Source organism: Hyposmocoma kahamanoa, unplaced genomic scaffold (genome assembly GCF_003589595.1).
Source record: "Hyposmocoma kahamanoa isolate Upper Pololo Valley unplaced genomic scaffold, ASM358959v1 83, whole genome shotgun sequence".
Classification (NCBI taxonomy): Eukaryota; Metazoa; Arthropoda; class Insecta; order Lepidoptera; family Cosmopterigidae; genus Hyposmocoma; species Hyposmocoma kahamanoa.
This window is the reverse complement of record NW_020654175.1, coordinates 1063644-1079897: the sequence shown is the minus strand read 5'-3', so window position 1 is coordinate 1079897 and position 16254 is coordinate 1063644. Positions and strand designations below refer to the sequence as shown.

At 34.7% G+C, this 16254-nt stretch overlaps 1 pseudogene; it reads right to left on the bottom strand.

Annotated features, from left to right (window-relative positions):
* Window positions 1-1062: 1062 nt before the first annotated feature.
* LOC113234321 lies at window positions 1063-15082 on the bottom strand (annotated as a pseudogene).
* Window positions 15083-16254: the final 1172 nt, after the last annotated feature.

Genomic DNA, 16254 nt, shown 5'->3' with positions numbered 1-16254 from the left:
TCGGCTCTATTTCTGGTTATATGCTCGATGAGGCACTATAAGGTAAATTATTTTACATTAATTCGTTAGTAAATAAAATAAAAAATAGTGGCTAAAGCTAATATGTTAACTTTAAACCCTTTCTGGTACTCCTTTTTAACCGTTAATTAATCGGCTGTATTGATAAGGAACAGTTCTCTGGCCAAGGCGAGAATATTCTTACAAATAAAGAGAGATTGTTGAATGTAAGTGAAGCAAGTGAGATTTGCCAGTATCGATCGGTACTCTCTGTCTACCCCAACGGGAATCCAAATGCATGTTGCAATAGCAAAGAACCAATACATCAACATTTTGATTGCGTGGAAGTAATTTCTGTAGGTGAGACGTTGAGAACCTTTGAGACAATTGTAATTTTTACTACAGAGCGTTTTAAAGAGAATAAGGCTCCTAAGGCCGGCCACATACAGTGGAAATTCCGTTTCGGAATATCGATTCGAGATTCTGTATTACCACACACACATACGCTCATTTCCGTCCGGAATAACAAGACTTAGCTGAGAGACGCGAGACATTGAGTCCAGATGTTCTGGCAGCGAAAATACGTACGGAATTTACGACTGTGTGTTGCGGCCCTACAAAATCTATGGAAGACTTGCATTCAGAACGGCTTTTTTCAAGTGCACAACCCACCATATGGAATTCTTCTTTCGAAACGGGATTCTGACTGTATGTGGCCGGCCTAACTGGGTATTCAAAATCAATTTTAAAGTTTAAATATGTTAAATAAAAAACAAACGACGGTAGGACTTAAAGTGTTCTAAAGCAACATTTGTAATTATTTTTGCGGATCTAAATGCTTATTTTTTTTCAAACCATTTACAGATCACGGGTGACTATGCATGGTACCTGTAAAGCGGTCGAAACATTGGTTTGTTTAAAAAAAAGCGATATACACGCCTGTCCATAACAGTTGCAGTGCCACACAGAGCGTCGCAGTAGCAGTAGTAGCAGTCGCGAGAACTTAAAAAATCGATTATTTATGAAAATTTAATTCCAAAGTATTAAATACCAGAATGGGTTCAAACATGTTAGTTACTATTAGTGAATCCGAGGCTTTATTAACGGCTTCTTCTTTTTGGGCCGCAATCTGTCTTTCCTTAACTGCGTTAGCCTCATTCGTTCACATCTGGAAGTAAATTGAAAAATATTATATAATATGCTGTTTTGTAAATAATAAACTATGTAACGAATAGGTTTTGTTTTTAGTTTGACACGTTACCGAAAAGGATTGTTTTTGTGGCTGGCACAGTAGACTATTTTTGTAACAACTGTATTTATATATAGTAATAATAATAACGCACACATTCGACATAGCACCGCAAAAGGGTAACCCTGTGTCGCGGGTGCCGTGGACACACACATAGATAACTACAAATCACACTCAAACTCACGAGATAAATAAATGTAGGCCATACAAATGTTTCTCCCGGCCCGGGAATCGAACCTGGGACCTCTGCGTGGTTTTAAATGGGACAGTATGGGGAAATTCGAAACCATAGAAGATACAAGGAAACTGTCTTATGAATAGTCTTTTTGTGTGAAAACAATTTTGGTATAGTATTTTTTTTGGTCAAGCGTGAGTTGTCCATAAAAATGTTCTCAGTTTCATGTAGGGATCATTTCATTGTATGGGACGAACAAAATCGGGACAGCGCAAGTTGGTCAAATTTTATAAAATATTTTTTCATACAAAATTAATGAAATTGACAAATTTTTTTCCACTTTAACAAATTTTTGGAAAATATTACAAGAGAGCGATTGAAAGTAATTTTTTTAAGAAAAGATAATGGAAACTCACGACGTGGTCGACGATGGACCATGCACACCTAAATAATGCGGATGCACTCTCGCCTTGAAAAGGCCGAAGTTAAAGCGTTCCGAGAAGAAGTCTGCAGGCAGGGAATTCCACTTCATAGCCGTTCACCATATCGCAAACGAAATCAAATACTTAAAATTGAAGAATTGAGAAAAGACGATTTAAAATATAAAAAAAAACTGTATTAAACTAATGTATACATCTATATTCTCATTAATAAATGGATAACTAAGTATTATGTACAAATAAAAATAATCAAATTATAGCAAACATTCAGTATTTTTTTCTTTAATTTTCGAGTTGTGTTTTCTCAATTTCACCAATTTTTGAGTTACGACAGTACTTGGTTTCATGTTAAAGACTGAAACTGGAAGGTAGTTCGATAGATGCGTCTGAGAGTGTAAGGTGAGGATGAAAGTGCGTGTAGGTGCAGCTAGGTACCTGTCGACGACGCGAAGGTCCATCAGCTTCTGGGCGAGAGGCCGCATGTGGGCGGCGTCGACGTGGTGCGCCGTGACGTGCGCGTGCGCCCAGCATGGAGCGGCGCCGGGCGCCACCGCCGGGTACGAGAAAAGGGGGTCGTCTACCGGGACGATACGGGGGTGCGATCGCTCCGAGCATATACCTTTTGGGGATAAGACAGGCCCTCATTAACGAGTTTCGCACAGGAATGAAGGTATCGCGTACAACTGATTAAAGAAGAATGGCGAAAGGTGAACCAATACTTATAAAATCAACGTTTTAGTTTATGCCAAGCTATCAATATATTTTTGTATATTTTAGAAGTCGGGAATAAAGAAATTATAAAACAATGTATTTAAGAATAAATGCAAGAACTCAACACAATGTATTTTAGAATGAATGCAAGAACATAACGCAATTGATTCAGTTCTACCATAGATTAGGTAACGTTCCGTTCTTGTACGTACGGTTCATTTTAAGCATAATTGAATGTTTACCAACCTAAAGTATTGGTTATTTTATAGTACACATAAAACATTAAAGCTATAAAATACCTAATCAAATAGTCAATTAAACAGCAATGACATAAATTAAAAATACTTGTACAGACTGTACTCAATTAGGTTTTTTGGTGCTTTGATAATGAATCACAAGTATGGATAGGTCTCTTTAAGGCACGTCGTTAAAAACACTGGGTCACAAAATATACGGGAAGTCGCCATTCTTCTTTATCGATTCTAGGCTAATTTCAATTAAGAACTCAAATAAGTTTCTTAATTAAGAGTTTGGATACTTTATTGATCTATAAATTCGAATAGTGAATGAATAGAATTCTATTTACTTTTCACGGTGGTTTGGAAATGTGGTTTTGGGTCATCAGTTCCTTAAAACAGGCGAATTATTAATTCGCCTTTTTAAAAAGCATTAAAGCTTAATTTAGATATTTAGATACACTATTGGCACTTAAATACATGGAAAAACTTTACATTATCTATTATAGGTTAGCATAAATTATTATTATTACATATATTTTACCTTTTTTATGGGACCCACTCATCGAACGACTCATCTGGTGGTAAGTGACACGCCTGTCCATAACAGTTGTAGTACCACTCAATGCTTTAAAACACAAAGACCCAAGGGGCACTACCACTGCGCCCGTCACCCTGACACATAAGTTGACAAGTCTCATGCGTCTGTAATTTCCTTAGACTATGGAAACCATAGGACATGTTATATTGACATATATAAATCAGACGTTATGTGTATATGATGCATTTAGACGTTGAAAACATAAACATTTTATTGTCTTTGTTTAACTACTGCATGCCGTCGTAAGCCAAAAGAGATAGCACTACATTGATTTATGTCAAACACGGGAATCGAAAATATGTAACGTCATCTTAAATGCCAACTGTCCTCATTTTACCATTTTTGGAGTACCCTTTGACGACATCAGTATCCGGTTGTCAAAGGGAAGTACATGAAATGTCAAAACGAATGTTTGGCCACATGTTTTATTGAATTATTCGCATGAATTGTAACAAATTTGGACAAAAACATTGACAGTGAGAACAATTAAGTATTGATTAAAATGCGTCGCTACGGCATTAAGGGGTGCGGCAGTAGAAAAGGCGGAAATCAACCGAATGTTATATTACACCGGCATGTGTTATTTTTTTGTCTATAAATCATACAATAGCCCAAATATATCATGTAATTAGACTCATTTAAGTAGTTTATTCATAAGTCTTGCCGAATTTTGCTTTGGTTACTTTAGATTGCCTGTTTGTTAGTATATTTTGATGATTGATGATAACGATTATTTTGAGATAGTGTTGTTCTTGTAAGCAGATGAATTAACGATTTTCTGTTATTAAAACAATTCACTACGAGGTTTTTATTTTTTCAATATTATTATTTCTATTTTTAAAGTTTATCTACAAATGAAAACAGAAAGAATGTTAGGAAATTATAGGATTGCCGAACATAAACATTGGATCAAGTACCACCTTCATTTGTTCGCTCCATTTTGAAGAGTCAAATTTTAAGAGAACTTTCAATGTAACTGGATTACATGATAACACAATTCCATCGTTATATTTATTGGTAAATAATTTTATATTTAATTTTGAGTAAACAAGAAACATTGCTAGCCATTCTCAGTTCCTTAAAACTATCCACTCGGTTTTTGCTTAGCTGAAAACAGTGTTCGAAATTAAACGGTTAGTTGGTTTTTCGGTTAACCGAGTAACCGATTTGCATGCCCTATTTGTGATAATTGTTTTTCACAATTTTGATTAATTGATTTTGTTTAAGAAAACCAGTAAAGTGTATACTAGAGCCCGCATAAACCCGAATAGACTTGTACTTGACAATATTCCTATGACAGCTATATAAAGCAAAAGTTATTATTAATTTAAAGATCGAACACTTAGAAAAAACTGCTACGACTCGGCTGGATTCGAACCAATGTCTTGCTATGCCAACTAAGCCACGGAACGGACTAGCGGACCTTACAAATTTTCCTCACTTTTTAAGTGAAGAAATAGATTTCTTCAAAAAAGTGGGAAAAACTAAAAATAAAGATCTGCAACAAGCACTTAGAAAAGTTCGTAAGGCTGGCTGGTTCGTTCTGTAGCTTAGATGGCATAGTGTCTGTCACGGTTGACTGGAAGACGTTGGTTCGAGTCCAGCCGGATCGTAGCAATTTTTTGTAACTGTTCGATCTTTAAGAAACTAGTGGAGTAATTTCACAAAATTAATTGAGTATCATGGTGGTCAAACATCGTCACATTCCATCGTAACTTAATAATTACAAAGTAATTTAAAAATGTGTGTTAATATGTATAATAAAATACCACTCAAGATTAAATTATTAGAGTCATGTTTGTTTATAACGAAGTTATGTAAGTGATTAAATAATAATATTTTTTGTGACAGGAAATAAGATGTAAAATTTTATCTTGATTTTAATAATTCTTGGCAAATTTAATTTGTAACTTGTGACCATTTGTTGTGACGTTTTTATTGTTGTGGTAGGTTAATATACGGTTATGTAATATAACATGTTTGTACTGACCCTGTCTCTTGCTACATCTTCTGTTATACCACGTGTAGGCAAATAAACTTACCTATTATTAATATTATATTTGATTTTATGATTATCGATAATGTTATTACAATTATATAAGTAATTTTATTTATTTCAAAAATTAAATGGAAGCGTTAGATTCACCTAAAACAAAATCCCGGATATTAATTCTATACCAATACATAAATAGAAAACAGCTTAAACTATTTGCAAACCTTTTAAAAAAATCTAATTGATATTATTTTTCGTAATATGTGACCATTTATAAATGCAAAATAATATATTCAAAATCTCATATCTATCATCCCGGATATTCCCATATGACAATGAATATTGATCTACTGTAATTAAACATTTTAATCATAATTTGATTACAGTAAATTATACAAATTACAAACCATACATTTGCATGTCGATATTGTCTTATCGATGATTACGGTACAACACTAAAGAAATCCGCCATTTGTGGTGGACATTTTTGGTTTACGTAGGGACGTTTAATCCGTAGATAGGGCAGCTCCTTTCTTTTATTTTTTTTCCATCCTAAGGTAATTTCACTAGTTATATTCCGTCAAACCATTTATTTAACTGTTGACATAATGCATGCCTACGAAGTTCCGTAATTATTGACATACAACCACAGACAAAGAAAATCAATAGTTCCTGGACTCTTTTTATTTTTTAATATTAGTGAAGCGATGAGACGTGCTCGTTAGCTCCGATATTTATCGAGCCAACAGCTTATGTAACCAAGATTATTCAAGTTGATAAATTTTTGGTACCTGTCTAATAAATTATAATAAAATGAAAAAAGTTATAAATAATTATAATAATTCTTTATTGTTTATTGTAATGAATCATCGGATTCTTCTACATATGAACGGGAGTCATCATTAACACAAATTGAACGTAGTTAAACAAAAAGGATCCAATGCACATCCAGTCACTTTCGAGATATGGCAGTTTGAAGTATAAAAGTGTTTCTTACTCTTGTTTTAGTTTCAAAACTTATAATGTCATGTCAATCCAGATATATTTATTTATGTTTATAAGTTGGATTTTTTTTCCTGATCTAAGAAGTTAGACTTTAGAAACCGTTTGGTAATTGGTACATATAACTCATTTTTTGATAATTTTGTGCATTGAATCCTTTTTGCTTAACTACGTCCAATTGTTATATGCAACATCACGATCCCAATCAGACAATATCTTCTTTTTTCTTCTTCATAAACAAAATCGATTGTTATAAAAAAAACGAATTGAGACATCCATTAGGACATCACTAATTGATTAGGTTTCGAGCTGTCAAAGTTGAACAAATGGTTGGACGGAGTATAATATTGTAAATTCAAAAGCAACTGTCGGCATATCTTACGAATTTCTCCAATTGTTTGTTACGGATATTTTTGTATTTTTTCGGCTTTTTTCAAGTCTTTTCAGATCAAAGTAATTTTTTTTAACCGACTACACAAAGTCTTAAAAAAGGTTTTCAATTCGACTACGGTTTTATAAAAAAAATACAGTCGAAAAGAGAACCTCCTCCTTTTTTGAATTCGGTTAATAAGTGTATTTAGTTTTCAAGCTTAAAAGTTTTATTATTTAGAATAGAATAGAATAGAATCCATTTATTACATAACGCCACAACACATTATTTAGTCAAAAATAATCATTTCATTATTTAGTCAAATAATCATTTCATTATTTAGTCAAATAATCATTTATTCCTTAGGTACAATTTTTACACTTGAAAACGTCATTTTTTAAGCTAATGCTCGTTCACTACGCTGATCTCCCTAAGAAGAACGAGCAAGAAACTAAGGGGATTGCTCTTTTCAAATAAATTTAAATGCTATGGGATACACCTTGAATCATAATTGTGTGGAATCAAGACTCATGTTGCTTTCATACATCTTTATCTATCACGTAGTCTACAATTTTGTAATATGACTTAACGGTACACAGAACGAATCGCTCGTTTTTACAACACAAATATGGTTTGTATATCTGCCGCTTTGAGAATCTCGTAGGACATTATACTATGGAAGTAACTAAAGTAAACTAGTCTAGCAATAGCAACATCGGTAGGCTCACGTAGCAGAGCTTAATCTGCTGGCCACGGAGATATATGTGGAAACCGTTGAAGTTTACTATCTAAGGTCACTCCCAAAAAGCCAGTTTTATTAACAAGGTCCAACGTTTCTCCATTTATTTCTATGGTTGGGCTAGTCGATTTTACATACAGTATAGTGTATTCTATCTCAAATAAATAACTTGTGGCTCCACAATTGAGTTATGACGTCACTCAAAACAATCTGATCGCTTACGTGTTTGTGTAAACACGCGTGACGTCATGCGGTCGTAGTCGAACCAGTATTTTATTATATATTTAGTAAATATTTGTTTTGCTAAATTGGTTCTAGCAGTAAACGAATCCAAGACACTAATTAGTGTACCCTTGAGTCCTAAAAATTCTTGCACTCCATTGCTGTTCACTGGTATTCTCACCGAGTACGAAAAGTAACAAAACCTTTGACCTATACATATATATGAGTCTAGGAAAATCTTACTATACAGGCTTACCGCTTAACTAAGTCGGCTCCTGAGATAGGTGCGCGGTGCGGGAGGGGTGACAGTTTACGTAACAGTTATGTCGCGCTACACACGGTATAACTTCAACAAGATTTTTCTGACGATATTCAATAACAAGTTAGTAGTAAAGTTACTGTACTTCGTTTCAATCCATTTTGAACAAAATGTAAACAAACAAGTCACTGACTCGACATAGACGGTTTAGTGGTGGTCAATTGTACTGCCAACTGCAAATCGATTAACTAATTGAATGAATCGATTTGTTCAATTGAGTCACACTAGCGGGATACTCGTTCGATTGCGATTAAAATATTCGATTTAATAATCGATTACGAAAACTTTAATTGAATGAATCGAATGTTTTTTTCGTACTGCACTATGCAATGACAGACAAGTCGTACATGTATAGATGAAAAATAACCTCACTTATTATGGACTACCATTTTTCAAATACGATTTCACAATGCTATTCAAATGAATATTGTTGGAAAAAGTGATGAGATATCAAGTCGAAATCTTCAAAATATACGTGGAAATGAAATGTGATTGCTTTAGAAATTTAACCAAACAGTTTTGTTGACTTTTTGTTCAAAATGGATTGGAAAAGACTTTAGTAAGTTCAAGTAAGTTATTTAAATTAGCAACTTTGAAATTCTAGTTAAAATTGTTAGGGTTAGTATATTCGATATAATTTAATTTCGCGTATGCTGAGCTACATCATATCAATTTATGTTATACGATTTTAATTGATTTCACTAGAGAAGAATATTTTGAGATGGTAAACTAGGGAATGGACGAACAAGTTGTGCGTCTGGTGGTAAGCGACACGCCTCTCCATAACAGTTGCAGTGCCACTAAGAGTTTTAAATCACAAAGATCTGAGGGGTACTGCCACTACGTCGGTCACATTGAGACATGAGTTGACAAGTCCCATGTGCCTGTAATTTCACCAGCACCCTTACCCTTCTAAACCGGAACGCAGTAATGCTCACATTGTTGCTTCGCGGCAGAAATATGTAATATGGCAGTACTTATTTGAATGAACTCTCTCTGTCACAAAAAGCTCTACTGTTACTGAGTTTTGTGAGCTGTGATTGGTTGACGTGAAACACGATTAACCAATCGGAGAACTGGGGTTTTTCCCGTCGGTGAACGACGGAAAATAGGGCTTGAGATGGATCGCGTGATTCGATGATTTATTCTGGGTGGAGTGTCGGCAATCAAGAGTAAAAGAAATTAAAGTTAATTGATCTTCATTAATGGAGTTTCCTTACCTGCCCTCTGCTAAACAGTGAAATATTATAAAATCTGTACAAGTGAAAACTACTGACCAGTTATATAAATATCTTCTAAGTGGAAGTAGTTGGTGGTCAAGGCGGCCGCGTACAGTGCACGCGCAGCGGGAGCAGACAGGCAGTAGCCCGTGCCTGAGAGGTAGCGCGGGTACACCTTACCGCCGTACATGTAGCGTGGGCTGTACCTAAACGGACAAATGTACATATAATTAATAATAATAATAATTGTACGTTATGACCCGAATCGAACCCAGGACCTTCCCATCTGGCGCCCACCATACAAACCGTCAATTTGTCAACTACAGATATTATACAATAGAAAATAACTACATTAAGCGATGGATGTTATAAAAACTACGGATCGTTTTAATGAATAATGTAATGTTATAAAATTTGTCATGTAATGTTATAGCATTCAAATGTGGACTTTTTATTAAGTTAATAATATTTTCATGGCATTTAATAATGCAAGTAGAGCATAAAATATGCTTATTATAGAAAATCTCATCTCTAGGGCACGGTGTCCAACGGCTGGCAAAGTTCCCCTTTTCGATGGCTAAGCTGCTTATTCTTTGGCGTTAGTAGTCATAACTTCGCAAAGTACTTATAACATTTGTTTATATAATTTAATTCAAAACATTTCTATCATCATAATGCGTTAACATCTATCATCATACTTCATAATGTCTTTAATACATTACACAGTTTTGGCATAACGATAAACGTCTTAACATTGCGTTAATTTTCCCCTAATTTAAAATTTACATATTGTCAAATTAGTATATTATCAAATCTTATAATGATAATATAAAGAACAAAAATTCTAGGAAGAAAAATATAATAGGAGTAAGAAGCACTTTATATTTTACAATTGTTTTCAATACATTATTAAAGTTGTCTTCAATACATTATTAAAAATTGTCTTTAATACATTAAACAACTTACCATTTATTATGAGTATTTTGTACAGGTCTGGCGCCAGAAATGAGATCACCAATAAGCAAATATTCCTTCTGGTCCTTTTTCGCTTTTCTGTCGAACTCTTGTGATCGGTTACGAAGATTCAACACCAAATTTGGTACGTTTATGAACATATCGTCATCTGTTTTGAGGATGTAGCGAACTGAAAGAAAAAAAATTCAATCGTCGGATACATTTAAGAGATATAATTGCAGTTAATGCGTGTAGTCGTTATTCGAGACCTCGACTGCATGAAGTTGATAACGACTTCACGTGTTAACTGCAAACATGGGAGTCAATCTATTAGAAGCCTAATTTGCCATTATTGTAGGTAAGTGGAAATAGCGTGGTTTGCATTAATATTAGATATATCTGGTCGATAACTAATAACCGTCTCAGCCGTGACCACGGGGCCTGTAAGAGTCTGTGCACACATCGTATTTTTTACGCACGTTAAAGCGACTCAGTTGTAGCCAATAAACTTTTGTTCACGAATTCAGTGGCGTTGTAGGCAACAACAATACTACAATAACGCTCACACTCATAACCCTGTATCGCGGGTGCCATGGAGACACACTTAGACAACCATAAATTACACCAAAACTCACGAGAGACCTTACAAATATTCCCGGCTCAGGAATCGAATTTGAAACCTCTGGGTGGCAGACCAGGTTGGTGACCGTGCGGCCACAGAGGCAGTACGAGACACGCGTTCTCGCTTGTCCCTTTCCTCAGATTTGCAACGTGATATTGTTTAATTAAAGAACGCCGGGAAAACAGGCCTCAGGTTGGTTTCACAGACTGTCCGCCTTCGGACAATCTGCATGCGATATTCACGGAAGACGGTCGTCTACAATGAACGCACGGAGCAAACCGCGTCACTGTAAAACGATGCACGGACGGTCCGCAGATAAATTTGGACTGCTCTGAAACCAGCCTAAAAGACAAAATCTTTTTGCTTTGTTTGAAAAAAACAAATAAATATAAGTGGTTTTAGGTGCGAAAAGAATCCTACATCCTAAGATACATTTCATGGGCGTCTTCGCAAAAACTAAAAATACTTGGTATGCTTACCGGTACATTGACTTTAGTGACGCCTAAACTGACAACAACGAATACCAATGAATGAATGTCAATTGATGAAGTTGAATTACGCATGAAATTACTCACCACTGTCTTTGCATTTATTGTTCACCCATTTAAGCATCATAATAGATTTCAAAGTTAAATTGTTATAGGAGTCAATAAAATCTTCCTGTATTATATCTCCATACATTTTCACTTCCTCTTCAATTTTGCTTTGAACATCTGTATGATTCTCCGACGCTGGCAACCCTAATAGGAATACTAGTTTGAAATCAGCATCTGTGTTGTCATTTTTGGGTAAACTTTCATTATAGTCAAACGCTTTTGTCTCTTTTAACATCATCAATATTTTATCCAATTCTGGTGTGTCGTCTTCATAACCTTTTGGTGGTATACGCATAATGTTGTCATAATCATTATACGAAGTTTCTGTTACATCTGGATCGTTTAATAAGGAATTCATTTCAAATAGAGGGACAGAATTATCGTACTCATCAGTTTTCTTATCAACTTCAGAAGTTTTAAGGTTATGTTTCAACGCTTTAGCCAGTTCGGGCAACAGATGCTTTATAGACACATCATTATCTCTTTTCTGTCTAGATACATTATTTTTTGTAGAAGATATATTATCAAATAGATCATCCTCTTTTAAAGGATATAAATCATGGCTATAGTTATAATTTTTATATTTCTCTGTGATATTTATAAAAACTTTATATGCTTTCTTGTAGAAGTCGTAATTACCCCACGTTTCTCGTATGGCCATTCGTCATTCGAAGTTTGTAGTTGCAGATGATACAACTATGAGTAATAACAATTTGTTCTTGTCATTATCATCTTGGCAGATGTTGGATGGCTCGTGTATGGTGGTCAAGTTGTTTGGTTGCACATATACTTTTGTATCGCGATTTGTATGCATTGACCAACCTGAGACGACTCCTGGAAGAGATTAAAAAACGTCTTAAGGCGAATCTTCGGAGGGAAAGTGGGAAAAACTGTTTTGCTAGACAAAATGGTTTATATATGTAATTTTTTGTGACACCGTTATTTAATATAACGGTGTCACAAAAAATATACGATATACCTAATGATATTGTCTAAAGAGTGTGCTAATTTGTTAAATGATAGATGTAAAATCCTGAAAATAGCTTAAAATATAGTCTAAAACAAATTATTTAAGAATGAAATATCATAATTTTTAACCGACTTCAAAAAAAGTAGGAGGTTCTCAATTCGACTGTATGTTCTTTTTTTTCGTATGTATGTTACGCGATAACTCCGGTATTTGTGAACCGATTTTCATGATTCTTTTTTTGTTGGAAAGGGGGTATTTCCATAGTGGTCCCATTTCATTTTGAAGAAAATCATCCACCTCAAAGGGTGGCTGTTCACGCATGACGTTTCATTTTTATATATAGCGCCTAACTTAAATTTAGGAGCAATAACTTTTAGCAATTATTTAGTTGATTTTGCTATTTCTCCAATTCAAGGCGTTTTTTTCTCGATATACTTTGAGTAGTGTCGTAGTGAGAACCTATTTTTATTATCTCCAGTATCAAGTCCTGTATAGTGGCGAACTAGGGGATATTGCAATGAAACTTAGCAAATATACGTAATTCCACGTACTTTTGAGGTCGGTTTTTTTAGTACTCTGTACTGAGATTATTATATGCAGATTTTTTTTAAAAAGTACTACAGAGTACCTGCCAAATTTTGTCTCTCATCTGAAGCCCCCACAGCTATTAAATTTACTTTTTGTCCCAAAATTTGAAAACCAATCTGTTTAACGATACGCCTCGCCGCCCGTTGCCCCACCAGTTGCCATCGGGCGACGTCGACGTCAGATCTGTGTCAAGTTTTCTCCGCCTGTTCTTATTTTGTTCATATTAATTTTCGGAGGTCAAAAAATGATTACGATAAACAGAAAATTGAAAATTTATTAAAATGAAAATACGACTTAATGATGATACGAAACATTGTCATAGATTACAAGTTAATATTACAAGTGCAACCATTTTTTACTCCAAAGTAGCGAAAAAGGCAATATTCCATGACTTTCTAGGTTTTGCGCGAGATAATTGACACGACAAGAAAATGGCAGACTGAGCTCAAGTTTGCGGAACTCCGCGAATTGTTGGCACACGTACCACGCAAACTAAGCATTTCTAGTGTATTTATTGTTGTGTATATTTGACCTTTCTCTGTGAACTCGTAGAATACCAGTGTATCAAGTTGGACTTCAAGGGCACACGTACGTACCTTTAGCCTTCGGAAATTGATAATTCGCCTTATTATAAACAGGTATATACATGAGCACGCAGAAGAGTATCATGCCGGAGCAGAAGAGTGTCACTTTGGCGACTGATGTCAGAGAGAAGCGGTGCTCTCGAATGTCCCCATTTTCTTCTCTCGTGTAGGATGAATAACGCCTTTTCTGGTACCTGAAAAGTTATTATTAGATGTTCGTTTTCATTGAACGGAGTCATACGAGCACGTAGAAGCCAAAAATAAATTTGCTATTAATTTTCGATTGGCGTCATAAAAATGTATAGCGCCCTATCCAATTCAAGTAAGCCAATTGTACCTACTTGCAATCATCACACTGACGAACCTTGACTACTCATTCGTAAGACAGATTTCCTGGAGAAGAATGTGTAAGAAACTCTAGGGATTGCTCTTTGTAAACAGACGTTTGTTTTCATTTATTATACTAGTACCTACACTGGTACAGGTGTATTATTAAATTAATATAAATTATTATTATTTTCTTAATGGCGGCCACTAGGCTTGGGCCAATGTCAGTTTTATAAGAATAATATAAAAAATATGGCGATCGTCGCCAGTGTCCGTTTTCCATTATACGTTACCACGGGTTGGGGAAGCTGTCACTGTCAAGAGTAAACTCGAACCATCAACGAATTTAATAAATTAAATTATGTTGTTTTTTTTATGAAGGATTTATGTAATTTTCTATAATTGTTTCTAATTTATTTTGCATACACATGTAAAATAAAGCCGATTTTATTTTATTTATTTTTTAAATGCATTTGCTATGGAAATTTAAACAAAGTAAGAAATAAGAAAACCAATCTTTCGATTTTCCTGCATCTTCAATCCAACCTTCTTTTATTTTGAACTCATTGGAAAAACTAAAAAAATAAAAATACTCTACGTTTAATCTACGAATATAATAGAATTTAAATATCCAAATTATCCAAAACAATAATACACATACATTTTTCTTCAACCAACAGCAACATACAAATTGACATGAAATTGAAACGGTTCTCCGAAACATGAGTTGTGTTAAAGTTACTCGAAATAAAAGGTTTAATAATAATAATAATAAAATAAAAGAAATCAATTTAACGTGAATGCTTTTCGCTTCGATATTTTAGGGACTTTAATTACAAAAATCATAGTAAGAAATTCAAACATTTCAGTAAAAATTTATAGTCGATAAACATCAGTTTTCGTAAATGAACATCACTATATTTGAGTCTAGAAATTTCTATGGAGACTAAAAGAAAACATTGAATAATAAAAGAAATAGTAACTAAAAATGCAAATAGCCGGTGGAATGTTATCTCACTGGTTTTAAAATTTTTGTTTTCTCTCAAATTTTTACAAGGTGTGTCGCTATAACTTGGCATTTTCACGATTTACGAGAGATCTTGTATGTACAACGATCGCCATGTCACTGTGACGATGTTTGGGGGCGTGTCACCTCGATATGATCATTTTGATCATATCGAGGTGACACGAACCACGCCCCCATACCAAATCTCCCCTTTTTTTTCCTATATCTATGGTTGCTACCCAAGATTTTTGCCATGCAAGTACACAGAAGGTATACCTTTAGTATAACATTTTTGTTTCAGAAGCGTATAAATTGCCTCTTAAATGAATTTATGTATGTTCTGTCTGTCACTATTTTAACCGACTACAAAACATGGAGGAGATTTTCAATTCGACTGTATGTTTTTTTTGTATGTATGTTACGCGATAATTCATCACACTGTTTTTCTTAACGTAAATTACATTTTCATTGTAACGCTAGTCTAAGAATGTTAATTTGTTAAAGTTTTCTTCTCAAAAATACTTCGGGGTCCAGATTGCAAATTGCCCTAACCGCACGTTTTTGCAGGACAAATATTCTATTAATATCGGCGGCATTACTTCGAGGCAAAATGCCGTACGTCATTAAACTATGAAACTAGCTAAACCAATGTAGCGGTTTCAACGTCCGAAAGTTTTCGTTTTTTTTTAACGCACATACTCAACATTGCCCCGCACTAGGGAAACTCAGTGTCGCGGGTGCCATGGACACACACATAGACCCAAACTCACGAGAGAAATAAATGTAAGCCATACAAATATTTTTCCCGGCCCGGGAATCGAACCTGGGATCTCTGCGTGGCAGTCCGGCATGATAACCGTTCGGCCACAGAGGCAGTTAGCATCTAAAGTTATGCCAAAAATACACCGTATCAACAAAGTTCAATTTTTTTGTCTAATATAATAATAAGGAGCAGATTATTAACTGCAAACAAATCTACTACCCTAGAAATAGAATTGTTCACATCATCATAGGTATATTCATCACCATCATCATCACAATCATCATATATAGTTATTTCATAACTTTGAATAATAAGGCAAACAATCGACTAAGGTAGGTAAGTCATTAACATAAACTTAAAATAATGGACATAAAACAGAACCTTGAGGGACGCCTAATGTAATTGTAGACCTTGATGATCTCGTACCGTTGACATCGACCCTCTGTACCCTATCATTCAAATACGTAGAAGGTCGAGGTCACGGCTCGCCATACGATAATGGCTCAGTTAAAGTAAATTTTAAATCACAGTAGCTAACTAATGAGCAAGGCAGTTTTAACGACAAAGGAT